Here is a 27,679-nt window from a genome sequence, read left to right as displayed (position 1 = left end):
TAGGTGAGCAAAAACTCAGCTACTAAAGTACAGTGCATTCGGGAAGTATTCAGACCCCTTGACTTTTTCCACATTTTGTTAGGTTACAGCCTTATTCTAAAATGGATAAAATCATTCCCGCCCACACAGCATGATGCTGCTACCACCATGGTTCACAGTAGGGATGTTGCCAGGTTTCCTCCAGACGTGAGGCTTGGCATTCAGGCCAAAGAGTTGAGACTTGGTTTCATCAGACCAGAGAATGGTCAGAGTCTGTAGGTGCCTTTTGACAAACCCCAGATCTGTGCTCAAGGATGATCAATAAAAGCAGGATGCACCTGAGATGAATTTCGAGTCTCATAGCAAAGGGTCTGAATAAGGTATCGTTTTTTTCTTGTCATTATGGGGTATTTCTTTTCATTATGTAGATTTCTGAGGATTTTTATTTTTATTTAATCCATTTTAGAATAAGGCTGTAACCTAACAAAATGTGGAAAAAGTCAAGGGGTCTGAATACTTTCCCAAGGCACTGTATATATGGACATGGCTGTGTAGGCCATCATGGCTGTCATCATAGCGTTGTGCCACTGTGTGGCCTTCAGTATTCAGTGGCAGAGCACACATTGTTCCCCGCCATCGTGGTTTTGCAATGGCTCTACAACACTAGTCGATGGTACAGGGTGCAGTCCTCAATAGCTTATTAATGAGTCAGGATCAATAGACTCCCTCCCAGTCAGATCAAAGGGCTGGTTGTACAGTACGATACCCAACCTAACCCCTTATTCACACCCTCCTACCACCCAGTGAAGTGTGACCTGGTGCCGTGTCATCTCTCGAGCTTATTTGCTCCAGATGAATGATGTGATCATGTTGCCCGAGGTGACTAAGTCCATCCGGCCATGCGGCTACATATGGGCTCATAAACATAAAAGGCAAGAGTTCAATTGAGCATAAATATTTACACGTTGCTGAATCAGTGCGCATATGTACTGTAGCAGCTGTACACAAAACAGTTCTCTTGAGATAAAGATGTTCTCAATGAGAATAACCTGGATTAATAAAGTAGATGTTCTCAATGACAAGAGTATACCAATGACAACTGAGGAGTGTTTACACTATTTAACACACAATTAAAGGGATACATCAGGATTTTGGTAAAATACCTAGTCAGATGAACTCGTAGATACCATATTTATGTCTCTGTATCCAGTATGAAGGAAGTTAGAGGCAGCTTATCAAGCTAATGCTAACTAGCGTTAGTGCAATGACTGGAAGTCCCTGGGTATCTGCTTGCAACTTCCTTCAAACTCCACGCAGAGACATAAAAATGTTATTCACTAATTCATCTAACTCTGGGGAAGTAGATAGTCATTGCCAAAATACAGAAGTTTCCCAAAGTAAGGTGCTAAGATCACTTGAAGACTCTTGCTCTCTACTCCTCCTCAGTGTCCTGCCTGTATTCTTAGAGACTCCAGTTATAAACACGTGAAGCATTTCAGTCTTCTCTAATCCCAGTTTAGTGCACAAAATCATTACACCAGGATAATTTAGGGACCCAACCCTCCACTACTGTCATGGATGGATATAGGCCTAGCAGTAGGGGTTTGCTACAGATAGATACTAATTTGGAGAGGAGAGGCAGGGATGTTTTTTTCAAAGTCCTAGCAGTAGTCACCTAAACTAGAAAGTGTCATGTTGACTAGTAATAAGGTAATTACTGGTAGCATTTTTTGTGTTGCTTTTGCTTGTCTTGGGGGTCAGCTATTCCTTTGACCTAGAACAGACATCTCTATGGTTATGGTAGCAGTAGGTGGGCTAATGAGAACAAATTAATTTACAATGACGGCCTAGGAACGGTGGGTTAACTGCCTTGTTCAGGGGCCGAACGACAGATTTTTACCTTGTCAGCTTGGGGATTCGATCTTGCAACCTGGCCCAAAGCTCTAACCACTAGGCTACCTGCCACTCCTAGTGATATTCATTACTAGTACTATTCATACTAATGAGGCTAGAGCCAAGGGCTGTGAGTCATGGAATTTGAAATGAAGGTTATTGGTCAGCCAAATGACCGCGGGGGTCACCGTAATAACCTTTTTTTTTACAGCAGAAACAGACTTAACCGCACGAATGCCCGCCCCCCCCCCCCCCCTCAATTTTGTGGATCTAACTATGGAGTCAGTCAGTTAGTGTGGTACTGGTCTCACTCAACAGACTGACATATGTCTTACTGGAAGCCTGCTAAGCTAAAGCAAGAAAGCAAGGCTGAGACAGAGAAAGCAAGGCTGAGACAGAGACAGCAAGGCTGAGACAGAGACAGCAAGGCTGAGACAACAAGGCTGAGACAACAAGGCTGAGACAACAAGGCTAGGCTAACGCTTCGAACACACCGATAGCATCAATGCGCAAAATAGTACGAAACATCATCATATGTACGCAACAAAAGTTCAACATTCACTTTCTGCTACCATTTCGGTCAAGCAGTCTACACATACATTTTGACGCATATGTTCGATAAATCCAACGTATGCACCATACAGAACGCACTGCTTCTGCCTCTGCAATGCAATGCTGCAAGGCAAACGCAGCGTTTCATTGGAAATTAATGTCATTCTGGTGTACCAAAATGCAATGATGCTGTTGGTGTGTTCAAAGCGTAAGACAGCAAGGCTGAGACAGCTTCTCAGAGAGTTGCAATGTACTGAAGACATGCTGGAAAAATGTATGGCACACAAAGAATAACACCCATCTCTCAATTTGTGAGACCCATCCATGCTTCACGTCTGTTGGAGGACACACACACACCTGGCAGGCAGCCAGGAGATTGGAGATGGAGGCCCCCGGAGATTGGAGACGGAGGCCCCCAGCCTCTTGTTGCTTATCAAACAGCTGAGGAGATTCCTATGGATCAGATGTACACTACAGCAGCAGCCCATCTAGCTTGCCATCCTCCGTCTTTCTCACACACAAACACCCACACAGACACTTTTCATGAGGGAGAAAAGCTGAACCAGCGGGGCTCATTACATTTCTAGTCCAGCCGGCGTCAGGGTGTGGGCGGGGGCTAGTTGTTGAGAGGGAAGGGGGGCTGGTGGGTAGAGAGAGGGGTCAAAGAGGATAGAGAGGCGGTCGATATGTCCCCCAAGGGTATGTCTGTACAACAGGATAGTTCTACTGTAAAGTAGCTAACAGTCTGGTCAGGTTAGAGAGCACACTCAGGCAGACACAAAGAGGACGGGTGGCACAGCAAGCTGGTCTTTGTGTCTTTTGTGTGTCTCATCCACTAGAATGGTTGCACAGTTAATAACGCATTTCCTCTCCCATCTCACTCCATCAAATAAACCCTCCATATTTCACACAACTGGAACTTTTATGATGGAGTTGTTATTTGAACGATATGTCGCAGGTATTTATTCGGCATTACAAACTGGGTGGTTTGAGTTCTGATTGTCTGACAGCTGTGGTATATCAGACCGTATACCACAGGTATGACAAAACATATATTTTAACTGTTCTAATTAAGTTGGTAACCAGTTTATAATAGCATTTAGACACCTCAGAGGTTTGTGGTATATGACCAATATACCACGGCTAAGGACTGTATCCAGGCACTAGCGTTGCATTGTGCATAAGAACAGCCCTTAGCCATGGTATATTGGCCATTACCACACCTCCTCGTGCCTTATTGCTTAAATATACATTACAGCTTGTGAATATTCTGAAACCATGTTATTTCTCAATACTAAATCAGCTTTAGACTATACCAATATGAATAGCTGCTTAAAATACCATGTGATTAAATTTTTTTCTCCCTTTTTTCCCGTAAAATAAAACAGAATTTCATCCCATTAATATCTAGCCAGTGGTGTTCTATCACAATACTCCAAAACAAAACTTCAACAAAGCTTGTTTGTCAGATCTGACCAAATCTACCCATGTCTCAGACAGCTGAGTAAAGTCTCTAAGTCTTGGCTCTGGGGCATTCCACCCATCCTCGATTACACTACTGGTCAAACAAGTCTATTGTCAGCTCACACTCACAGCAAACCCTGCAATCAAACACAATATGCCTGATTCACATCATATACATCCTACCCGAACCACACTGTGCTGGCTCGGCCCTACTGTATGGTTTGAATCAGGCTGCACTGTGCTGGGTCGGCCCTACTGTATGGTTTGAATCAGGCTGCACTGTGCTGGCTCGGCCCTACTGTATGGTTTGAATCAGGCTGCACTGTGCTGGCTCGGCCCTACTGTATGGTTTGAATCAGGCTGCACTGTGCTGGCTCGGCCCTACTGTATGGTTTGAATCAGGCTGCACTGTGCTGGCTCGGCCCTACTGTATGGTTTGAATCAGGCTGCACTGTGCTGGCTCGGCCCTACTGTATGGTTTGAATCAGGCTGCACTGTGCCGGCTCGGCCCTACTGTATGGTTTGAATCAGGCTGCACTGTGCCGGCTCGGCCCTACTGTATGGTTTGAATCAGGCTGCACTGATCTGGCTCGGCCCTACTGTATGGTTTGAATCAGGCTGCACTGTGCTGGCTCGGCCCTACTGTATGGTTTGAATCAGGCTGCACTGTGCTGGCTCGGCCCTACTGTATGGTTTGAATCAGGCTGCACTGTGCTAATGCGCAAGACACTGTGCTTGCTACGGAACGAGGTCGACTAAAATCTTCTCATCACACACCGCCTCCTCACAGATGACAGCCACCGGGAAATATGGAAATGAATAATTAAAGTGATGAAGCGACCACCATGTTTGGGCGGGAAAAGGAAAAAAAAGGGAGAGAGAGATAGCGAGATGCAGAAACACACAGAGAGAGCGTGCGCGTGCGTGTGAGAGAGACACAGCGAGAGAGAGAGAGAGAGAGAGAGGCCGCGAGACAGACAGAGAGAGACAACAAAGGGCGAGAGAGGGAGAACTATACCACCCAGATTCTGCCTTTCTGTGTGATAAACCAGTGAGGTCTAGTCTGTGCCTCATTGGGTCTAATAAGCCTGAGGTAACTAAGCACTCAGCACCTGCTCCACCCACTACAAGGCAGAAATAAACCCAGCAAAATCCCTCTGGCAACAAGGCATGGGGGGGATGATGGATTTGCTTAATTATGCACAAGAAACCAGCAACGGATACAAAATCCTTCAAGTCTCATGGGCTTTGGCTGAACAGGGGAATCATCTTTTAATTTAGCTGCCAGGTTGTCTTTTGTATATTCCATTTTTTTTCCCACTCTCATTTTTATGTTTCTTCTGAAAGGATAACAATGTTAATCTCTGAATAAGAAACAGACCATTCAAAAGCTATTGTGTCATTCATCTATTTAAGACGGTGCATTAAATCACTTCTTTGTCTGAACATTTCCTATTCATTCAATAACATCTCCCTGATGAATTCAGTTAATGTTTCTGTAAAATAAACCTGAATCCCCTTTTTGATCATCAAGCAGTCTTCATTTACTCATAAATAGTGGTCCTGTGTAACACCAGGGTTGTGGGTTTGATTCTCGCTGGGGCCACCCAAATGAATTTGTATGCACATTTGTAAGTCGCTTTGGAGAAAATAGCATATGACATATTCTTATATTATGAAAGTAATAAAACAACATACAGACTTGATTCTATTTGTGCAGGCTAAGATTGAACCCCTATAACCAACTAAAATGATGATAGGCTGTTGACAGTAAGTGAGAATGTTTCAGCCAATATTTACATAGTAATGCACTCTCATTCCAGTGAAAGGAGAATCACCTGTGGGAAAATAGAGACAGAACTTCAAAGAGAGCCCCCCCCCCCAAAAAAAGTTGTCATTGTGGCCTTGCTGTGACAGTCAGTCTGACATCAGTGGTGAGGTTTGACATTAAAGCCCCATCCTATCCACTAGCCTTCATACCGTAGTAGAGTCCTCCCATCACACCTGCGACAGAACAACAGGTTGGCGAGATAGTCATCACATTTATATTGCATTTGCATGAGTCAGACATCAAACATTGTTTTAATATGCTGTATGCATCGGAGCCCTGGACAGCTCTGCAGTCTGTACTGAGGCTTTTAGGATCAGGCCAGGAAACACAAACATGTACTCTAGATGTGCTTCTTCCTTCTCTTAGCGTGCAACTTATAGTACATCTAACCACACAGGTTCTAGACAACAAATCAACATACAGAATGACTCTGTCCTGTTACATAACATGTGACCTGCATCCCAGGCTACTACCATCGTTATCAGCTGGAGACAAGTCTGAGCCACAGGTATACTCAACAGGCATGCTAAAGAATCAAATTCAGAGAAAGACATCAAAAACTGAGGTTAGAAGGGTTAGGTTTCATGTCATTGCTCAATGTTCTTATTTAGGCGGAAGGTACACATCAACTTCTAGAGAAGAAGAGTTGAGGGGGAGCAGGTAGACTAGCGGTTAAGAGTGTTGGGCCAGTAACCAGAAGGTTTCTGGTTTGAATCCCCAAGCAGACCGGGTGAAACATTTGCCGATGTGCCCTTAAGCAAGGCACTTAACCCTAATTTTGCCTGTAAGTCGCTCTTGATAAGAGCATCTGCTAAATGACGTAAACGTAGGGGGAGGGCATCAAGTAAACAAAGACTAGGCCGCATTAAACCTGAGGGGTGTACTATGACACGAGTTAGCAAGCTAACTTTGGTGAACTAACTCCTCTGAGTTCAACTCAACTCGGGATAACAGTTGACACGAAAGTGGCTAGCTTTATAGAATCCTAAGTAAATCTAGCTAGCATCGTAGAATACCCCAGTGGGGCTGTGTCAGAAAAGTTTACTAACCATAAAATCCTTGCTTTCTCCAGTCCTTGTTTCCTCCATTGCATGCTCAAAGTTAATTGGATGAGGTCCGAGGGAGGAACCATTGACCTCGTCCAAAGCACTTTGAGAGGAATTGAAAACAAGGACAGAGGAAACAAGGATTTGATGTTTTCAGACCCAGCCCTCAAAATCAGGCCTTAGAAGTATTCCTTCATCTTAATGCTCTCTATGTAATTACTCCAGGGAAAGCAGGAAAAGTGGGAGGCTTTGGCCTTGGCCCTCCCTGCGTCACTGCCCACCGATTGCAGCCCTAATCCAGCCGCTTGTTCTCCCCAGATTATCAACATCAATTCCGTAATTGCATTTGGATATACCGTGATGAAGTTCCATCTGGGGAGTCAGGACTAGATGTAACTGAACAACATTGGTTACAATATATTTTAAAAGGACCGGATTCAGACCCCTTGACTTTTTCTACATTTTGTTACTTTTCAGTCTTATTCTAAAATGGATGAAATAAATAAAAAACTCAATCTAAACACAGTACCCCATAATGACAATGTAAAAACGGATTTTCAAAGTTTTTTTTTTGCAAATGTATTAAACATAAAGAACAGAAATACCTTAATTACATAAGTAGATTTTGCTATGAGACCCAAAAGTGAGCTGAGGTGCATCCCGTTTCCATTGATCATCCTTGAGATGTTTTAATTGACTGGACATGATGATCTGGAAAGACACACACCTGTCTATATAAGGTCCCACAGTTGACAGTGCATGTCAGAGCAAAAACCAAGCAATGAGGTTGAAGGAATTGTCCGAGACAGGATTGTGTTGAGGCACAGATCTGGGGAAGGGTACCAAAACATTTCTGCAGCATTGAAGGTCCTCAAGAACACAGAGGCCTCCATCATTCTTAAATGGAAGAAGTTTGGAACCACCAAGACTCTTTCCACAGCTGAACGTCCAGCCAAACTGAGCAATCAGGGGAGAAGGGCCTTGGTCAGGGAGGTGACCAAGAACCCAATGGTCTGACAGAGCTCCTCTGTGGAGCTTTGATAACCTTCCATCTCTGCAGCACTCCACCAACCAGGCCTTTATGATAAAGTGGCCAGGGGAAAGCCACTCCTCAGTAAAAAGGCAAATGACAGCCCACTTGGAGTTTGCCAAAAGGCACCTAAAGGCTCTCAGACTATGAGAAACAAGATTCTGTGGTCTGATGAAACCAAGTCTCAACTCTTTGGCCTGAATGCCAAGCATCACGTCTGGAGGAAACCTTGCACCATCCCTACGGTGAAGCATGGTTTTTCAATGGCAGGGACTGGGAGACTACTAAAGATCGATGCAAAGATGAAAAGTACAGAGAAATCCTTGATGAAAACCTGCTCCAGAGCACTCAGGACCTCAGACTGGGGTGAACGTCCCTAAGCACACAGCCAAGACAACGCAGGAGTGGCTTCGGGACAAGTCTCTGAATGTCCTTGAGTGGCCCAGTCAGAGCCCGGACACGGCCCCGATCGAACATCTCTGGGGAGACCTGAAAATAGCTGTGCAGCAGCACTCCCCATCCAACCTGACAGAGCTCGAGAGGATTTGCAGGGAAGAATGGGAGAAACTCTCCAAATACAGGTGCGCCAAGCTTGTAGCGTCATACCAAAGAAGACGTGGCTATAATCACTGCCAAAGGTGCTTCAACAAAGCATTGAGTAAAGGGTCTGAATACTTATGTAAATGTCATTTTTATTTTTTTATTAAGTATCAAACATTTCTCAAAACCTGTTTTTGATTTGTCATTATGAGGCATTGTGTGTATATTGATGAGGAAAAATACCAATTTAAGTCTGAATACTCACTGCAGGCAGCTACTGCAGCCGAGCACATATCTCATCCTGCCTAGACAAATCCATCTGCTGCAGTGTGCTAAATACGGGCAGGCACCCGACATTAAATCTCCCCTACAGACTCCAGAGCTTGGACTCAGTCAGAGAATTCATTAAGTAACTTAAGTCGTGCTTATCCTGCTCAGACAGAGAGCTGCTCTGGTTCATAGCCCTTAACAAAGTTCAGTTACAGAATGTGGGTTTTTCGTTTATTTTCCCCACAAACAAGAAGATTTTTTCTACTATTTCTCATTTTTTCCCCTCTTTGCATTGTTGGGAAGGGCCCGCCCATAAGTAAGCATTCCACTGTTAATCTACGAAGCACATGACCATTTTTATTTGATTTGAAATGGTTAAATGTCACGTAGTGTTTAACACATCCCTCCTCTATTTGATTCAGCCAACCTACACCTCGGTAACAGGACCTAGCCTACCTCCACTATGCACGCGTCCTATCCAGTAAACCATTAATAGGCAAATTATTTCTGTGTAGTTTCAATGGAGTCCATCCACAAACACCATTAACACTCTCAAGCTTGTTGTGTTCAAACTATTTTCATGTGACAGTGTGTGTGTATCAAGTCAAACCAGGAACACTCAAAGCCAAATAGCTCTCCCATGTTTGGAAGGGCCAAAGGTAAACCTCCACCAACAGGGAGAGGAGTACACTGGCTGCTAGTGAGTGTTGAACTGAGGACAGCAGGGCTGTCAGCCCAGAAAGAGACCCTCCTCTGCTCTCCAATCACTGAGAGACACCAGGTCAGAATGGGGAGTTAGTGGAGCCAATATTTACCTCTCCACACAGAACACACCAGCCGTTGCCATGGAGATGATTCCTCACATTCCACAAGCAACGGCTCCGATGCACTTGTACGCTCTCACTTATTTGTCAGAGAAACGTGCAGAAAACGGTAGCAAGCTTCTCAGATAAAGAGAAAAACACAGCCTTCATCCTTTTTTCATTTTCACTCTTAAGAGACTACTGTACTGTGGTTCTTAATAGGATCAGAGCCTGTGAGTCCTGATCCCTTCCACTGTTCAAGTGTGTGTGTGTCAGCAGCACTGATACTTCTGCTTTACCCAATCTAAGTTCATATCACTAACTGTTTTCAAAACAAAACATCCATTCAGTGTTACCATAAAAAAGTCACACTGCCCTCAAAAAAGGCTGAGGCTGATTGGTCTTAAAACCCTCTCCCTCCACAGGCAGGTTACATATTTATGACTTGAAAATCAACAAACGAGCCACTGGTTTGGCAGGGTTCCCAGGTCCGTGGTTTTTCTAAAGGCCTGTTATGCCCGGTGCCGAATCTCACTGCAACACATATGAAATCATTTTGGAAATGAGGCTCAACTCGAAAATATCTAGGCCATTTTGTATTAGGAGGGGATTTGTTTAGAGGACAATTCCTGTGACGTCATGAAGGGAGGGAGGAGCGTCGGGGAGGGAGTGCTGAATGAACCAAAACAGAAGTGAATGTTGAAGTCTCAAAGTTAACTTCACATCAAGCAACAAAAAAGTTAGATATTTCTCACCATTTTCATATTTCCCTACTTTCCTCCTTTTGCTTTCTTTAATCATTTACTTTTTTATTTTAGTCATTTAGCAGAAACTCTTATGCAGAGCGATATACAGGAGCATTTAGGGTTAAGTGCCTTGCTCAAGGGCACAGACATTTTACTCATTATAGGACTAGAGGTTGACCGATTAATCAGCATGGCTGATTAATTAGGGCCGATTTCAAGTTTTCATAATCGGTAATTGGTTTTTGGATGCCGATTACGGCCGATTACATTGCACTCCACGAGGAGACTGCGTGGCAGGCTGACCACCTGTTACACGAGTGCAGCAAGGAGCCATGGTAAGTTGCTAGCTAGCATTAAACTTATCTTATAAAAACAATCAATCTTAACATAACCACTAGTTAACTACACATGGTTGATGATATTACTAGTTTAACTAGCTTGTCCTGCGTTGCAAATATCAATGCAGTGCCTGTTAATTTATCATCAAATCACAGGCTACTTCGTAAAATGGGTGATGATTTGAAGTGTATTCGCGAAAAAAGCACTGTCGTTGCACCAATGTACCTAACCATTAACATCAATGCCTTTCTTAAAATCAATACACAAGTATATATTTTTAAACCTGCATATTCCGTTAAAATAAGTTAATGTTGGCAGGCAATATTATCTAGGGAAATTGTGTCACGTATCTTGCGCTCTGTGCAACAGAGTCAGGGTATATGCAGCAGTTTGGGCCACCTGGCTCATTGCAAAACTGTGTGAAGAGCATTTCTTCCTAACAAAGACTGCAATTAATTTGCCTGATTTTTACATAATTATGACATAACATTGAAGGTTGTGCAATGTAACAGCAATATTTAGACTTAGGAATGCCACCTGTTCGATAAAATATGGAAGGGTTCCGTATTACACTGAAAGAATAAACGTTTTGTTTACGAAATGATAGTTTCCGGATTTGACCATATGACATTAATAAGGCTCGTATTTCTGTGTGTTTATTGTAATCTATGATTTGATATTTGATAGAGCAGTCTGACTGAGCGGTGGTAGGGAGCAGCAGGCTCGTAAGCATTCATTCAAACAGCACTTTCCTGTGTTTGCCAGCAGCTCTTCGCAATGCTTGAAGCACAGCACTGTTTATGACTTCAAGCCTATCAACTCCCGAGATTAGGCTGGCAATACTATAGTGCCTATAAGAACATCCAATAGTCAAAGGTATATGAAATACAAATGGTATAAAGAGAAATAGTCCTATATTTCCTATAATAACTACAACCTAAAACTGCTTAACTGGGAATATTGAAGACTCATGTTAAAAGGAACCACCAGCATTCAAATGACTGCCATTAGGTACCGAGATGAGATCCTCAGACCCCTTGTGAGACCATATGCTGGTGCGGTTGGCCCTGGGTTCCTCCTAATGCAAGACAACGCTAGACCTCATGTGGCTGGAGTGTGTCAGCAGTTCCTGCAAGAGGAAGGCATTGATGCTATGGACTGGCCCGCCCGTTCCCCAGACCTGAATCCAATTGAGCACATCATGTCTCGCTCCATCCACCAACGCCACGTTGCACCACAAACTGTCCAGGAGTTGGCGGATGCTTTAGTCCAGGTCTGGGAGGAGATCCCTCAGGAGACCATCCGCCACCTCATCAGGAGCATGCCCAGGCGTTGTAGGGAGGTCATACACACTACTGAGCCTCATTTTGACTCGTTTTAGCCTATAGTGTGTGTGTAATAATGACAACTACAACAAATACATATAGGCATCTGCTTTTTTTGGTCCTGCAATAATCGGTATCGCCGTTGAAAAATCCTAATCGGTCGACCTCTATATAGGACACATCAAATACTTAATCACAAAGTATCATGTGACAAAATGAGAGTCTAACGAGAACAGAGAAAATCAACTTCTATCACACTCCCTGCTCTCTGCAACCATGATTCAGAGGCATCGCAAAGTCAGTAGAGGACAATTCAAACTATTCTGTGACAACATGAGAGAGTGTGGCAAGACGATAGCAGAGCAGAGCTAGCAGAGTGCAGACCACCAGTCTCACTCCATCCCTGCAGTGAGCCTCCCAGCCCAGCCCAGCCCATCTGATCTGAATCACAAACAAGTCCCACATCAGCTGTGTGTGTGTTAGAGGTCGACCGATTAATCGGAATGGCCGATTTCAACTTTTCATAACAATCGTAAATCGGTATTTTTGGACACCTTTATTTAACTAGGCAAGTCAGTTAAGAGCACATTCTTATTTTCAATTACGGCCTAGGAACGGTGAGTTACCTGCCTTGTTCAGGGACGGAACGACAGATTTTTACCTTGTCAGCTCAGGGATTCAATCTTGCAACCTTACGGTTAAACTAGTCCAACACTCTAATCAGCTGCCTTACATTGCACTCCACGAGGAGCCTGCCTGAATGCAGTAAGAAGCAAAGGTAAGTTGTTAGCTAGCATTAAATTTATCTTATAAAAAACAATCAATGAATCATAAATCACTAGTTAACTACATATGGTTGATGATAGCATATAATCGATGCGGTGCGCATTTGCGAAAAAGGACTGTCGTTGCTCCAACGTGTACCTAATCATAAACATCAATGCCTTTTTTTAAATCAATACACAAGTATATATTTTTAAACCTTCATATTTAGTTAATATTGCTTGCTAACATGGATTTATTTTAACAAGGGCAATTGTGTCACTTCTCTTGCAACAGAGTCAGGGTATATGCAGCAGTTTGGGCCACCTTGCTCTGCAAGGGGCACAGCTTTTGTGGAGCGATGGGTAACACTGTTTCGAGGGTGGCTGTTGTCGATGTGTTCCTGGTTCAAGCCCAGGTAGGGGCGAGGAGAGGGAAGGAAGCTATACTGTTACACTGGCAATACTAAAGTGCCTATAAGAACATCCAATAGTCAAAGGTATATGAAATACAAATGGTATAGAGAGAAGTAATTATTATAGGAATTATAGGACTATAACCTAAAACTGCTTAACTGGGGATATTGAAGACTCATGTTAAAAGGAACCACCAGCTTTCATATGTTCTCATGTTCTGAGCAAGGAACTTAAACGTTAGCTTTTTTACATGGCACATATTGCACTTTTACTTTCTTCTCCAACACTTTGTTTTTGCATTATTTAAACCAAATTGAACATGTTTCATTACTTATTTGAGGCATTATATTAAGTTAAAACAAGTGTTAATTCAATATTGTTGTAATTGTCATTATTACAAAGAAGCTGGCAGATAAATCGATATCGGCGTTGAAAAATCACAATCGGTTGACCTCTAGTGTGTGTGAATCATCCACAGATTAGACCTCAGTGGGCATGTCAAATCATATGTAGGCCTAAACCTATCCCATCCCAACCCAGACTGTGCTGTACCATTCCTAGTGGCTTATAAGAGGCTCTTAAGAGACAGACATGGAGAATTCAGATCCTTTCCTCAGCTTCAACTTGGTTAGTTTACACAAGTTCGAGATGTGGATTTGCTAAATACAACTCTTTCCATTTCTGATAATAGGTAAACTGTTTAGACTATGAAAGAGATAAATCCGAGGGTGCCAAAAGTGATAATCACTGCTGAACTAATAAAAAAGGTAACAAACAAAAACAACTTATGTGGACAGCTTCAGAACAGCAGTGAAGCCTTAAAAATAGATTACAGTTTGCAGAGGCTACTGTTTAACAGTAAGGAAGACACTGGGCAGGTGTGACAGCAGTTCATCATCTTGTTGTGTTAAATGACAGCTTCGAAGTAGCCGTTATAAGAGCCGTTGTGCCATTCCTATATATGAGAAATTACAGATATAAAGAGCAGTTGGTTAGGTTACAGTTATCTTGTGAAACCGAGTTAATACAAAAGCGTGTTCGGTTTCCTGGCTTCAGGATTCATGGCTGCTATCTTCAGATAAATATAAAGACTGAAGCCTGAGACTGAGACTGAAGGAACTTTCTCCTGCCTGAAAGTAAAGGATCACTAGGGTAGGGGGCAGCATTCGGGATTTTGGATGAAAGTAAACTGCCTGCTACTCGGGTCCAGAAGCTAGGATATGCATATAATTGGTCGATTTGGATAGAAAACACTCTAAAGTTTGTAAAACTGTTACAATAATGTCTGAGTATAACAGAACTGATATGGCAGGCGAAAACCTGAGGAAAATCCATCCAGGAAGTGCTATTATTTTGAAAGGCTGTTTTTCCATTGAAAGCCTATCATACAAAGACTTATGGCCTAGTTCACGAGCCCTATGGCTTCACCTACATGTGGCCAGTCTTTAGGCATTGCTTCAGGCATTTACTCTGAAAAATGAGAGAGATACAACACTTTCAATGAGAGGTCAGTGGAAATTTCCAGACATGAGTCCAGCGTGTGACCGGGAGCGCGCCTTTGTTTCTCCTTTTCTATTGAAGAAGCTATTGTCCGGTTGAAATATGATTGATTATTTATGACAAAAACAACCTGAGGATTTGATTTTAAACATCGTTTGACATGTTTCTACGAACTTTTATGGTACTTTTTAGATTTTTCGTCTGTCTGTTGTGACCGCGCTTTGTTCCAATGGATTACTGAACTAAAACGCACCAACAAAACAGAGGTTTTGGGACATAAACAGGGACATTATCGAACAAAACAAACATTTATTGTGTAACATGGAGTCTTCGGAGTGCAACCATATGAAGATCATCAAAAGTGATACATTTTATCATTATTTCTGACTTTTGTTACTCCTCTTCTTGGCTGCTAACTGTTTGTAATGATTTGTCTGCTGGGCGCTGTTCTCAGATAATCGCATGGTTTGCTTTCGCCGTAAAGTCTTTTTGAAATAGAGGTTAAAGGGATGGTTCATCAAAATGTATAACTGAACTGTCTCTTTAAGCATCTGGGCCTCAGCAATGTGACTGCACTGCAGTGACCTTTGCGTGTGTATTATGTTCTATAGAGACCATAAGAAGCGCCATATTGTTCCACTGTGGTATATTTAGACTAACAGTACAATGGTTGATATATTGTTGAAATCTGCTTTGCCATAGCTTCACACTTGAATCTTGGAAGTCTTAATGGAAGTCTGTGTAGTGTTTGGGTACCCTATGTTCTTCTGCCATTACCCCCAAACGATCACATCTCCTTCCCAGCTCTTTCCCTTCATCTAAATATGGTCATGTGTTTGAGGGACAAGTAGATAGAGAGCAAGAGCAAGAGAGACAGAAGAAAAATATAATCCTCTAAGGGTTTAGCTTTTCCCCATTCCTTGTCGCTCTCTCCAATCCTTTCAGGAGATTTCCAAATGGAAATAAAATAATCCAATTCCTTCCACGACCTATGATGGCACATGACAAAAAAGAAAAAAACATCCTCTCTTTCCCAGCATCCAAAATGTTATTGAACTAGTCAATCCTAAGTATTGGGAAAGCACACAGATCCTCTTAATCAATTTTAATTTATCTGACTTATTGATCCAGCATCACAATGAAGTGTTTTACTGTTTTCTTTTCTTTTCAGGACAACCAGGGCTGAACACAAAACAATTTGACATAAATAGTTGCTTTCATGAGTTTTGTTGGCAAATGTCAATTAAAACAATTAGGTCAGCCAAAGCAAAAATCTGATAAGTAAATTTATATGAATGCTGTAAAGAACTAATTGCTTTCTCAGTGGGAAATTAATATCCAATTATCCAACTGTGTGGAGTTTGGAGTTTGTGACAGAAACTATGTGAGCTTATTACAGTATTATAGACACTATGTCCTGGGATTTCCTATGATCTACACGTATGTAGAACATCCCCTTCCCTTCAAATGACTCATGTAGCTTGTGAGCATCATAGAGCAAAACATGTTACAGGTGCATGTTTGTGAGAGTCTCAGCCTTTCATAGATGAATAGTTTGTAGCTCAAACCAAACACTTCCTGACTCTACATACGTTTCTGTAAAAAAAGACCCGTCCCTTCGGGATCTTGCCCTTGTCTCAAAAACACTGCTCTAGCTCAGCCCCCATTAATCACACAGACGAATGGTACCAACGGATACAGAAGAAATAGTCTAATCCAAAATGGTACAACCCAGAAGTCTGTAGCTGAAACAAACAATGTTTAAAAAGGTGTTTGAAGTCCTAAATCACACCAGTGGGACTCACTGGGTTAAAATTGAATTGAAAGCCGACATCTTTTCATCCCTATAGTTTTGTTTGTTCACATTCTGAACACTGTCAGATCAGATTCAAATGATATCACTATGCAACATAAAATGTCAGAGGCAGAAACTAGGATAATAAAGAAGAGAACCAGTCAAAATCTCGGTGTAAAAACCTGCACCGAAATGCTTTGAAGTATAAACTAGCCCCTCAATGACCCTTCTTCTTAATCTTATTTTAAAAAGAGGGAACTTCTAAGCAGCCAGCATCCACCGAGACTGGAGTGCTGCATGCTTCACCAACTCTGGGCTTTGACTGTTTAACTTCTGATTTAGGCAGAAGTGCCTAGTACTGTTACCATTTAAGAAAACGCCATGTTCCTCTGAAATCTGAAGCCCCAGCAGGAAAGAATATGGATGTAAAATGGCAGTTCACAGCAACTCTAAACATAATCATGTGTGTGTAAAAAACAAGTTCAAATATTAGTCTCCATTACAGGTATGAAGAATGAGACAAGCAGGTGTGTGTATTGAAGAGGCTAGGTGTGTGCGCGCGCGCGCACACACACACACACACACACGTCAGTGTTTCCCCTATATTCCTTTAGCAGTAGCGGGCTGCCCTGCTAAATCGTTGCCACCACTCCATAAGATAAACAAATAAATAATGTTTTCAGTGCAAGCTTAAACGTCTAAAATCATATACAGTATATAGAAAAGTAATGGAGTATATATATTTCTTAAATAGGACCATCTTTGAGAACTAACAGTCACCAACATAAAAACTAGGCAGTCAGGCAGAATCAAAAATCAAACAAATGGAATGGGATGGGTCCCACATTGATTTTGTCACTGATGTGTAGAATTGTAGGAAATTATCTTTAAAACTGCACATTTTCTCTAAGCCCCATGGCAAAATGTGTAGAATTGCAGAACATGTGCATTACAACAGCACCATTTTGTCTCTGTGGCCAAGAAGATGGCCCCATTGTCCACGCCCCACACACACACACATACTAACTTTGCTACTGCTTTTGGAAAAACTCCTAGGGGAACACTGCATGTACATGTCTGTATGTGTACTCCCAGGTGTCTGTACACTCAGGTTGGTGATATCAGTGTGAGCCCCAGTCACGTCTGTGGAATGCAGAGTGAAGAATGAGACAAGTCCTGACACCACTCCATCTCACACACCATTACGAGGAATGTTCTGAGAGCAGGTAGAGGCACCCTACACCCAGGACGTGGATAGACGTTCATGATGCCACAGGCCACAATCAATCACAGAACATCCTAACATCCCGCACAGTCAGCCAGGGACATTTCACAACATCTTAGAGTAGGAAAAACTTTTGTGTTTCCATTCCTGAAACCAATAAGCAGTACTAAACCAAAAGAAGATTGATTGTTGTTCTCGTCAACAGATTTCCTCAGGCTAGTGGATGTTTGGATTTAGAATCGACTGAATCAGGCGACAGTGTGTGGTTCGTCACTTGTCTGAAAATATTAAAAGTTTCCTTCTTTTTGAGGCTGCCAAGAGCACTTCCTCAGTGAGACAAGAACTATCCTTAAGCAGAATAGAAGGTCAGAAAAACATAAATTACCTTTCTACAAAAGTACAAACATTCATTATAGATTTGCACCAAGATTAAGCTATACATGTCTAATTATTAGAATCAGGTGCGCTAGATTAGGTTTGGAGTCAAAACCTACAGGACGGTAAGGTAGTCTCTCCAGGAACATGGTTGGAGAGCCCTGACCTATTCTCTTGCCAGTAACTGCAACAGATTGGAATGCTTCTCCAGCAGAGCCAGTGGTAGATAAACAAGATGACAATAAAACAGCTGAGGCCCTCCCTACATGAAACAAATGTGATCGTCACGCATGATCATTAAAATATAACAGGTCTCCTCCACGCCTTGGTTAGTATTTCCATAACCTAACGTGACAAGCGTAAAAATACTGGTCTTTACAAGAAGAAAAAATAATTTAAACTGTCTGGGTAGGTTCTCTTCTGCACCAATCCAGTAAAGGTGGAGGAGGAGTTAAGAGTTTTGGCTTTGTTAACATCCAAAAGCGGAAGTCAGGCTTTCTTTTCATTTCCCCTGAAAACCGGAACATCCGGTTGTTGGGTAGTCGGTAGAGGCTAGCATTTTCATATCAGATTTTAGGGCGAGGGCCCCATCAATGAACCAATTTCATCCATTCATAGGTGAAGACCAGAGTAAACTTCATTTGCTTAGAGGACAGCAGGGTTGTGTTCATTAGGCACTAAATGGAAGGAAACAGACAAACAGGGAGGAACTACCTGGTCTTACGCAATAAGAAACGCTTGGTTGTTTTTCATTGTAAAATGTTTTGCTACAGTGTGCACTAACTAATACACCCCAGGCATGTGATCCCTCCTCACAGGACAGAACATGCAGCTGTAGCAGTAGCTGTATAGCTTCCAGTCAACAGGGCGTGGCTGCTGCTGTTCAGCTCACACAATTCAAATTTCAAGTTTTATTAGTCGAATGTATAGGATACGCATGATCCAACGAAATGATTACCTTGCAGGTTCCTTCTCGGAAATGCAATAAGAAATAACAGATAGGAATATGAAGATAAACGGAAACAAAAATTTAAACGCAACATGTAAAGTTTTGGTCTCATGTTTCATGAACTGAAATAAAAGATCCCAGAATTTTTTCATACGCACAAAAAAATGCTTTTTTCTCTCAAATGTTGTGCACAAATTTGTTTACATCCCTGATGGTGAGCATTTCTCCTTTGCAATATAATCCTTCCACCTGACAGGTGTGGCATATCAAGAATCTGATTAAACAGCATGATCATTACACCTTGTGCTGGGGATAATAAAAGGCCACTTTAAAATGTGCAGTTGTCACAGAACACAATGCCACAGATGTCTCAAGTTGAGGGAGCGTGCAATTGGCATGCTAACTTGGGTTGAGAATTTTACAGTACGTCCAGGACTGCCACATCCAGCCTCTTCACTTCGGGGACCGTCTGGGGGGTGCTGAGGATTATTTCTGTCTGTAATAAAGCCCTTTAGTGGGGAAAAACTTGTTCTGATTTGCTGGGCCTGGCTCCTCAGTGGCTGCACACCTGCCCAGTCATGTGAAATCCATAGATTAGGGCCTAATTAATTTATGTCCTTACTGTTTCAAATTGTATTTTTATTTAACCAGGAAGGGCTCATTGAGATTTAAAATCTCTTTTTCAAGAGCGTCCTGGCCAACATAGGCAGCACTAAGTCATTACAAAGTTACAGACAAACATGAAAAACTACAAGTAATCTAGTAAAACCCAAAAATTCACAAGAGTATAACAAAATCAAAAACATTGACAGGTCAGGGAATCAGTCTCAAGATCATTCATCGGTGATTTAAAAATACCAATTGGGACAAGTTCCTCCAGTTTAAAAGTATTTTGTAAGGCATTCCAAGACGATGGCGCAGAGTACATAAAAGCCCTTTTACCAAATTCAGTTCGGCATTTGGAACAGTTTGCAGGATAAAGTCCAGCGAACGAAGAGAGTACCCACCTCATTTCTGAACAATAAAAATGCCCAAATAATAAGGTAGTAAACCCAAAATGACTTTGTAAATTAAAGTATACCAGTGATTGAGCCTACGATGGACTAGAGAAGGCCAGCAAACCCTGGTATAAAGAAGTGCAGTGGTGCGTAAGGGTTTTGCAGTTTAAAATAAATCTCAAAGTGCCATGGTAAAGGGTGTCAATTGATCTCAAACACCGAGCGGAATCATTCATATATTAAATATCCCCATAGTCTAGTAAAGGAATAAATATAGCTGATTCTAGCCTCCTCCTGGCTTCAAAAGTAAAACAGGCCTTATTCCTAAAATAAAATCCTAATTTCAACTTCAATTTTTTTGTAAATTGTTGAATATGCAATTTAAAAGTGAGGCCGTCATCAATCATAGGTACACTTCAACTATGACAGACAAAATGAGAAAAAAAAAATCCATAAAATCACATTGTAGGATTTTTAATGAATTTATTTGCAAATTATTGTGGAAAACTCCATAGAAAGGGAGTTGAAAGTCCGTGTTGCCCAGCAACAGCCCCAAAACATCACTGCTCTAAAGGAGATCTGCATGGAGGAATGGGCCAAAATACCAGCAACAGTGTGTGAAAACCTTGTGAAGACTTACAGAAAACGTTTGACCTCTGTTACAGTGCCTTGCGAAAGTATTCGGCCCCCTTGAACTTTGCGACCTTTTGCCACATTTCAGGCTTCAAACATAAAGATATAAAACTGTATTTTTTTTGTGAAGAATCAACAACAAGTGGGACACAATCATGAAGTGGAACGACATTTATTGGATATTTCAAACTTTTTTAACAGATCAAAAACTGAAAAATTGGGCGTGCAAAATTATTCAGCCCCCTTAAGTTAATACTTTGTAGCGCCACCTTTTGCTGCGATTACAGCTGTAAGTCGCTTGGGGTATGTCTCTATCAGTTTTGCACATCGAGAGACTGAATTTTTTTCCCATTCCTCCTTGCAAAACAGCTCGAGCCCACGGTAAGGGAGAGAAGAGCTCGTGGCTGGGGTGTGTGGGGTCCTTGATGATGCTGCATACCTTCCTCAGGCACCATTTCAAGTATACGTCCTGGATGGGTGGGAGTGATGTACTGGGCCGTCTTCACCACACGCTGGCAGGTGGAGGGCCTTGCGGTTGTGGATGGAGCAATCCCGTACCAGGCCGTGATGCTCTCGATGGTGTAGCGGAAGTATTTGGAGAGGACCCAGGGCGGCATGCAGAATTTCTTCACCCACCTTAGGTTGCAGCCTCGACAAGACTGATGAGGAAGAAGAGGACCCCGGGGAGCGTCTCTCACACTCACACAGATAAGCATCAGGGGGGACTACGGCCACCGCTCAGGAAAACTGCTCCTGCCTGACCGCCATGTGAGGACTATGAGGAGTGGAAAAGGTTTTTAGTTTAAGATGGATAGGGGCGGCAGGTGGTTAGAGCGTTGGGCCAGTAACCGAAAGGTTGCTAGATCGAATCCCCGAGCTGACAAGGAAAAAATGTCGTTAACCTACTGTTCCTAGGCCATCATTGTAAATAAGAATTTGTTCTTCACCGACTTGCCTAGTTAGATTAAAATTACTGATTAAATTCCTAGACCTCCTACACACAAAATTCCCATTTACCTTGTTCTCCCTGACCTGCTGTAGCCTTGTAGTGGTTGTTCCCAACTCATAGTCCTCACAGGAATCGCAGTCCTCATCTGTCTTTTGTTCCAAGAGACACTAAAGCCACACTCTCAATCCAGAAAGGTGAATTGTGGGAATTTCCATTCCCTTGAAAATGAGAAGATATGAGATCGTGTCATCTACCTACATCCTCGTGTACTCATAATGACATGGTACTTCAGATCAGTACACACAAAAAGTGTGTTGTGCCTTCAATTAGATTACATCTGCAGGGAAAAGGCCAGCAAGTCCAACTTGAGGGGGTCATTTTGTCAATACAACATTTACATAAAACCCATTTCAATATAGTGATTTTCAGGCAGGGGACCCTGAGAGGAACAAAGATCAAGGCTGGTCCAGCATCTCAAAGAGGATTGAGTATAAATATCAACGTTCATTAATCCTTTATTTAACCAGGCGAGTCCCATTGAGATAGGAGTCTCTTTTTCAAGTCAGCCTTGGCCCTGAGGAAGCAATCAGCAAGCAGTCATGCAGTCATATAACTTGACTTAGTGGCCCAGCTGTGACTGCATAGACACAGAGAGACATCTCTCTGAATGAAAAGGAGCCTTTTCTTGTGAAGAGAACTGGTGGGAGTGAGAAGAAAATCCAAACAAGACCTTTCGACTGATAACCCTCCCGTCTCTACTCCCAAGCAACAGTGGATGGATTGAGATTAGATGTATGGGCCCGGTCACACTGTTCACAGAGCACTCTAGGACAGAACAGGAAGTGACTAGCATCAGTAGCCTGGAACCCTGGGAGGAATGAGAGGACAGTCCCTCCTCTGTTCTGTTCCACTCAATGAACCACAATCAGATACTCCATTCAAATGTCTCCAGCCACAGGGCTTCAGATACAGTTGAAGTCAGAGGCTTACATACCTTAGCCAAATACATTTAAACTCAGTTTTTCACAATTCCTGACAATTAATCCTAGTAAACATTCCCTGTTTTAGGTCAGTTAGGATCACCACTTTATTTTATGAATGTGAAATGTCAGAATAATAGTAGAGAGAATGATTGATTTCAGCATTTATTTATTTCATCACATTACAAGTGGGTCAGAAGTTTACATACACTCAATTAGTATTAGTGGTAGCATTGCCTTTCAATTGTTTAACTTGGGTCAAACGTTTCGGGTAGCCTTCCACAAGCTTCCCACAATAAGTTGGGTGAATTTTGGCCCATTCCCCCTGACAGAGCTGGTGTAACTGAGTCAGGTTTGTATGCCTCCTTGCTCGCACAAGCTTTTTCAGTTCTGCCCACAAATGTTCTATAGGATTGACGCTAGGGCTTTGTGATAGCCAGTCCAATACCTTGACTTTGTTGTCCTTAAGCCATTTTGCCACAACTTTGGAAGTATGCGTGGGGTCATTGTCCATTTGGAAGACCCATTTGCGACCAAGCTTTTAACTTCCTGACTGACGTCTTGAGATGTTGCTTCAATATATCCACATCATTTTCCTACCTCATGATGCCATCTATTTTGTGAAGTGCACCAGTCCCTCCTGCAGCAAAGCACGCCCACAACATGATGCTGCCACCCCCATTCTTCACAGTTGGGAGGGTGTTCTTCGGCTTGCAAGCCTCCCCTTTTTCTTCCAAACAATAACAATGGTCATTATGGCCAAACAGTTCTACTTTTGTTTCATCAGACCAGATGACATTTCTCCAAAACATACGATCTTTGTCCCCATGGGCAGTTGCAAACCGTAGTCTGTTTTTTTTATGGCGGTTTTGGAGCAGTGGCTTCTTCCTTGCTGAGCAGCCTTTCAGGTTATGTCGATATAGGACTCGTTTTACTGTGGATAAAGATACTTTTGTACCGGTTTCCTCCAGCATCTTCACAAGGTCCTTTGCTGTTGTTCTGGGATTGATTTGCACTTTTCGCACCAAAGTACGTTCATCTCTAGGAGACAAAACACGTCTCCTTCCTGAGAGGTATGACGGCTGCGTGGTCCCATGGTGTTTATACTTGAGTACTATTGTTTGTACAGATGAACGTGGTACCTTCAGGCATTTGGAAATTTTTCCCAAGGATGAACCAGACTTGTGGAGGTCTACAATTTCTTTTGATTTTCCCATGATGTCAAGCAAAGAGGCACTGAGTTTGAAGGTAGGCCTTGAAATACATACACAGGTACACCTCCAATTGACTCAAATTATGTCAATTAGCCTATTAGAAGCTTCTAAAGCCATGACATCATTCTCTGGAATTTTCCAAGCTGTTTAAAGGCACAGTCAACTTAGTGTATGTAAACTTCTGACCCACTGGAATTGTGATACAGTGAATTATAAGTGAAATAATCTGTCTGTAAACAATTGTTGGAGAAATTACTTGTGTCATGCACAAAATAGATGTCCTAACTGACTTGCCAAAAAATAAATTTGTGGAGTGGTTGAAAAACAAGTTTTAATGACTCCAACATAAGTGTATGTAAACTTCCAACATCAACTGTGTCTTGCAAAGAGTGCTGGATGAGTGACTGCTATCAGATAGCTGCATGCAGAGAGGGCTGGGTGAGTGACTGCTTATTATAATATACAGTCGTTTCTAAGCTGAACACTTAAAAAATATCGATTTAACATTGGTTTGACTATTACATATGGAGTTACCCTTAAGCAATTCTTCTGATGTAACTCATGTGACGTCCTGTGGGCTGTTCACTGCTCAGCTGACTGTAACCTGGAAGTGAAATTTGGTAATACTGTACACTTCAGGTCATAAGTCTGGTTCCCTTTTACATGCACACGTCCACGCCCTAAAGATGGGTTAGAACTCACGTGGCCAGGGCTCTCTTGAAAAATAAGTCCTCTTCCACCATTTATGATTAACTACCCCAAACAAAGCCCATTTCAACAGAGAACGAGAACAGGTGGCATTTCCCCCCTCCCCCACAATTAAAATGGCTGCCCTTGAAAATCACTGGGCACTAATTAGTACTAAAACTGGGCCAGACAGAGCGACATAAGTTTGGTGTGTACGTCTGTCACATGAAAAATTCAATGAGTTCAGTGGGAGGCTGTCGCAGTCCTCACGCCAGCCGCCCAAAGTACCAATACAACTGCAGTGAGTGCTGTAACTGAATTATAAATCCAAAGGCCAAATTGAAGTGAGCATGTTCTAGGCATTGTTGGCATCAGATAAGTGTTTTGTTTGTTAAGAACTCCTCAATAAGCCATCAGGGAACATTGTGCTGTTCTACTTGGACCAACGTTTTCACCATCCCGCCATTTGTGCATCACTACAATCCTATTCCTCAGGCCCAAGAACCAGCCCCCCTACTCATGATATTATAGCCAATTAAGTTGTTAGAACTTTACACTAATTTATCCTCGTCTGACCTGAAGGAAACCGGGACAACTCGGTTGAAATGATATTTGCAGGCAAACTAGCCTGTTCTGTTTTCATTGTATTTGCCGTGTTTGCCGTCTACAGCTAAATAAGGTTAACTCTCAAATTCAAGGTAACAATATAGGGTCAAAACTTTATTCATAGTAATAGTCACTCCTCAAGGCCCCTCGAAATGCCCTTTCCATTAAGCGCACAAAGACATTTTAACAGAGCCAGTCACAATTGTTGCATAGGCAGATCATTCTCAAAGGCTTGGACGCCAGGCTTTGGAAACAAGCGAGTCATTGACTCCCGCCAGGCCCAGTGTAGTGTACTACTCTGTCAAAAAGAATGCTTCAGTATATAGGGGGAACAAAGGGGTTAATCCACCAACTAACAGGACATTCTGCCACTTTGCAGTGATCTCGTTGGAGCCAACAAAGTTCCAGAGGTTTCACTGAGGGACATTTTTCGAAGGATTCCAAGAGACATTTCCTTTATCAATGGCGTCTACATCAACCAGGGAAGATTCAGTTAGGCATGTTGATGAAACACTTATGACTGACAGGCCATCTGAAAAGACCTGCAGAGAGAGAGAGAGGATGGCTGCCAAGAAAGCAGCAAAATCATATGGAATTCTCCCATTGTTTTAGTACAAAATAAACACATTTAAATGAAATTGTGTGACTAAAACACTGCAGTGCTTTTCTCGTCATCATGTATGATTTTGGGCATTAGAACTAAATCTCCTTGGAGCATACGTTTGGTTTGCGTGTCAGATTTTTGGAAACAGAGGAGCAGATTGTGGGAAGGGATATAGGCTAGCCTATACAGAGACTAATAGGTTCAGAATGCTCTTGTCGAACAACAGAATTCCTCAATAATGCAGAAACAGATACATATTATCATCATTACAGAAACTGAGACATAGTTCATATTCAATTAAGGATGTGTACTTCAATTCATCTAATCATCCACAGTTTACAATGTACTGGCCAATTCAATGGCACATTCTAAACAAAAATATAATTCATTGGGAAATGTTACATTCTTTGTGATTTTAAAATGAACTCAGTGAATTCCCAGAGAGACAATTCCAGTGGAGATTTTTCCTTTGTTTGTTCACACATTATCTAGACTTCAGATAGATCATAAGGTACAAGACAACACTCAATGGGGGTGGAAACAAAGTGAATGCATACTGTGTAATGTGTATGTTTTAGGATTATGGCAACTCTGTTTTGAATAAATACAATTGCCATGGGGCAAGGCGATCCTATTACTTCATCAAGTGTATACCACTTCCAAAAGTCAACACTAAAACCATTTTTTTTTGTCCTTACTCAGCCATTCTCAATAAGGAAAAAACGTATATGTTCAAAAACTGAAATGAGACATGTTATGCTTCAGCAAGAGTCAATATTTGGCTTGTTGACTCATCTTGAGTAGGAGAACACTAATCCTGAGCATGACAGCCCATAGTTCAGAAGTAGGCTATAGTCACCGGCAGAGAGCTGGTGAGAGCTCTATGGCCTATATAGCTACACTTTATTACATCTCTCTCTCTTTCTTTCTCACACACTAGTGTATTGCTGATTGACATATCTTGGCATGAATGTAGCTACTTGAAAAGCCAATAATGTGATGGGACAAAGCTATGGAACTCCATTGACCAATCATAAAACTAGGTACTTAATAACTATGTAAAATGTTAGGCAACAATTAGCCTACTTTCATTAAGACATTAATTATTGGATTAGAAAGACGCTCCCGAACACCCTGATCCAGCGAGATATTTCACATCAGCTTCATTAGAAGCATTGCGGCAATGTTGAGTTTAGAACGTATTTGGATACGGCCAGGATACATTGTTTATGTTCAATCATTGGTTTCATCATATACAAAAATAACAAGTCACTTACCCTGACGAGTACCAACCAGTGTATTGCCGATGCTTGTTTATTTACCAGATGGGCAATAGTTCATCGAATAAACGACAAAATATCACAGACTCCGTCATCGAAGTAAACCCAAAAATTATAACTGATTTCAGACGACGTTCACAGCAGAGAACCGATGGTCGAACTGATGCGGAGGGATCCCATTCAACCGGAGGGGCGGGCTAGACCAAGACGGGGATTGCCTGAGAATCAGGGCAGCAGTCAGAACCAGTCTGATTGCGGCAATCATTTGAATCCCTAATTATGAGAGAGAGTATCCAGCTCTTTGCTAATGCCTTGAAATCAAAGGATAGATTTGAAAAATATCTAGGCTACTGCGTTCACTGCTGCGGGTAGTAGGCCTATCACACACACAAGCAAAGAGAATACAGGACCAAAACATTAACAGTGAAAAGGAGGAGGGGAGGATGGGGTAAAGACGTCCGCATGCTTCCCATTCGAAACAGTTAGTGCATATATTATGACGACATTTTATGACGTTTTGGTCTTCGGCAAAGCGTTAAGTGTATAAAACTTAGTGCACTGTGTACGCATCAGATTCTAGTTTTGGGAACATAAACATTTATTGCGATGAGAAGATTATATCGGCCCACTTTCAACCTCTCACACTTCCCACAACTGGACTTCCTTTCCCTACCAAACGTTGTGCATCTTCTTCTGTGGGGATTATCGGTGGTTGGCATCTAACGTTATGGTGAATTACTGCCACCTACTGTACTGTACTGGAGTGTGGACCAGAGACAGGGAGAAACTAAATCCTACCTGTCAGGCCTGTTGCTCTTGAAAAAAGATAACAACATATTTGAGACTATCTAATGCCATACTTCTCAATATACTTTAATTTCCAGTATC

The 27,679-nt window shown here is 42.1% G+C and overlaps 1 protein-coding gene across 4 annotated transcripts in view; it reads right to left on the bottom strand.

Moving 5' to 3' along the window:
• The window catches only part of LOC110532620 (proto-oncogene tyrosine-protein kinase Src), a 40,150-nt gene extending 12,722 nt beyond the window's left edge, over positions 1-27,428 (bottom strand). For 3 of the 4 annotated variants that reach the window (XM_021616677.3, XM_021616679.3, XM_021616678.3), the window contains exon 1: positions 26,789-27,262. The gene's annotated coding sequence lies outside the window, so the exon portion shown is untranslated. Of the gene's footprint in view, positions 1-26,788 lie in introns of all 4 variants that reach the window. The other variant, XM_021616680.3, reaches the window with a different exon arrangement.
• Positions 27,429-27,679: the final 251 nt, after the last annotated feature.

Source organism: Oncorhynchus mykiss, chromosome 9 (genome assembly GCF_057628025.1).
Source record: "Oncorhynchus mykiss isolate SJ-2025 chromosome 9, ASM5762802v1, whole genome shotgun sequence".
Classification (NCBI taxonomy): Eukaryota; Metazoa; Chordata; class Actinopteri; order Salmoniformes; family Salmonidae; genus Oncorhynchus; species Oncorhynchus mykiss.
The sequence above is the reverse complement of the archived record's forward strand: the minus strand, read 5'-3'. Positions and strand labels throughout refer to the sequence as shown.